At 41.7% G+C, this 2,643-nt stretch overlaps 1 pseudogene; it reads left to right on the top strand.

Moving 5' to 3' along the window:
* Positions 1-261: 261 nt before the first annotated feature.
* On the top strand, positions 262-1,508 carry LOC125931378 (E3 ubiquitin-protein ligase Hakai-like; annotated as a pseudogene).
* The last annotated feature ends 1,135 nt before the right edge of the window (positions 1,509-2,643 follow it).

Raw genomic sequence — 2,643 nt, 5'->3', positions numbered from 1 at the left:
ACAAGCAGCAGCCTAACCAAACTCAGCTCTGATACACTTGCTCCACTTGCTCTTTCTGCTGCCCGACTCCCTTACTGGAATGGGGGTAGGTAAGAAGAGGTCGAAGTTGAAGCAACCCGTTTGCACTTCCACCTTGCCTCATAGGCTGAAGAGGGTAGCGTGCATGCGCTTCCGGGGTCAGTGAGGTTAACTTCCATTCCCCTTAGGCCTTGCAAGCCAAATTATGGAGTACACTAGAGGAGTCCATCATAGCAAGGAGGAATGGTATGGCTCCAAGGGGGGCAAAGATCTAATGAAGATATTTTGGGGGACTTTCCGATAAACATCTTGGGTGAAAAGGATGATACTCTAGTTCATTTCTGTGACAAATCCAAATTACTGATTAAAATCTATGGGCCGCTGATTCCATGCAAGCATGCTTTTTGCTATGCATGTGCTATTTTACATGGAAAACAAGGCGATAAGATGTATCCAGGCTGTAGTAATCTTGTGGAGCGAATTGAGGAACATACACAAGGCTATCTATTCATGTGCAGCACTGTTCAAGGATGCAAGAGAACATACTTGTCTCAAAGAGATTTAGAGGCTCATATCAACCACCGCCTTATGAGAGCTGAAAAGCCTGCTGCCCGTGCTTAACTTGAAACTGTTCGTCCCACATATTGCCCCATCACCACATGAAATCTCTGATCGTTTTATTAGGTTTCCAGACAAGCATCATACAAACAAATATTCCAGGGCAGTGCATTATATCACCACCTCCTTTCCAACACGTGCTGCACAAGCCATATAATCACCCACTAGAAGATATTTGTGCTCATCCAATAGAATTCATTATACACAGCTTCACCTCAACCTCCTTCATGAGTCAGGAAACCTTTGTATTTGAACAAGAAAACGACTTAATAACTGTTCCTATTCAGAATGGCTCAAATTCAGATACTTGAGAACCGCCACCTCCTGCTTCTATACATGAACTCACCATCATCCTGAATACCGGGGTCACCCAGTGGCATTAAACTCTCATCATATTATACCTCAGAGCAACATTCTGTACATACTCTCACCTCTACCACCAATAAGCCATCTAATGCCACATCCTTCCCAGGTTGCAGGTACTTCTGACTTGATTCAGGCTTCAGGTCTACCAATGACTTCTTCTCCATCGCCTTCCCCATAGTCATATTAATGCCCAGATGCTACCTTATATGAAATATCTTCCTCCAGGACCCGTACCATTTTCAACAGGGTAGTTCACTTATAAGTACACACCCTCATCACTATTGTAATTCACACCCTTTACTCCAATTCACTGAAAATCAAGGAACTAAGAGCCCTCCTTTATAAAACTAGGGGAAATGAGTCATGGTATGTGACCTGTACCCAGAGGGCCACCCACCCCTTCTTCCATGAGGGTAGGGTCTGTCTTCTCAAGCCCTATTTTTCGGACTGTATCATCCAGATCAGACAAGATACAAACCATATTACCAATGATAATAATATTTTGAACAGAAGATATGAGAAAAAAAACTTAAGTATTATCCAACTTCTAATTAAGCTTTGACCATTTGGGGCAGGAAAGGACCTCTTACAGAGGTGGCTATAAAACACTTAAAGTCTTGTCTCTTAAAATGGTTTTAAACCTTGATCTCAGGAATGATTTCAAGTACTTTACTATTGTGCAGAAAAGTGGCTCAGCTGAGCATAGCTTTCTATGCTTCAACAACTTTGCTCCTCTACTGTGGTAAAGTGGACCCACAAGTGACCATCTGCAATATTATTTCCAGAAGAGAAAATTACATTCTCCTCTCAAAAGTGTTGTTATTGTTAAACATGCTTAGTTTGTCTTGTGATATATTTTCTTAACTGGCTTAAAAGGAGTAAATTTCAATATGGTTTAAGAAACAATAATGCCTTGGGGCACCTGGGTGGCTCAGTCGGTTGAGCTTCTGACCCCTGGTTTCTGCGCAGGTCATGGTCTCATGGTTGTGGGATCAAGCCCTGAGTCTGGCTCCTCGCTGAGCATGGAGCCTGCTTAAGATATTCTCATTCTTTCTTTCTTCCTTTCTTCCTTTCTTTCTTCCTTTCTTTCTTTCTTTGTTTCTTTCTTTCTCTCTCTTTCTCTCTCTCTCTCTCTCTCATCTCTCCCTCTCTCTGCTCTTTCCTTGCTCATGCTCTCCCTCTCAAAAATAAACTTTAAAAAACAATTATGCCTTTATACACAAATCTATTTCTCTATAACTTCTAATCCTCTTCTTTCTAGGCCCAAAATGCTTTTTCTTTAATGTAGTTGCGGCTCTATGGCCCAAACTATCTGCAGGCTGAGCCCTGCCCTGGATTTTAGAAGCCATACAAATCAGAAGTATCTAAGTAGCACTAGCCCTAATCTGTCAAACCCAGCATCAAATCCCTCTTGCTACTCCAATCCTGACCTAATGTACCATTTATAATGGGGCACATAATGGGGCATTGCTGTGTTAAAAGATAAATGGGGTGTCTGGCTGGCTCAGTTGGAACAGCATGTGACTCTTTATCTCAGAGTTGTGAGTTCAGGCCCCACATTGGGTATAGAGATTACTAAAAAAAAAATTAAAAACTTAAAAGATAAACTGAGGCATATTAAACTTTGTAAGGGTTTATTTG

Source organism: Panthera uncia, chromosome X (genome assembly GCF_023721935.1).
Source record: "Panthera uncia isolate 11264 chromosome X, Puncia_PCG_1.0, whole genome shotgun sequence".
In the NCBI taxonomy this organism is placed as follows: domain Eukaryota; kingdom Metazoa; phylum Chordata; class Mammalia; order Carnivora; family Felidae; genus Panthera; species Panthera uncia.
This window is presented reverse-complemented; position numbering and strand designations above follow the sequence as displayed.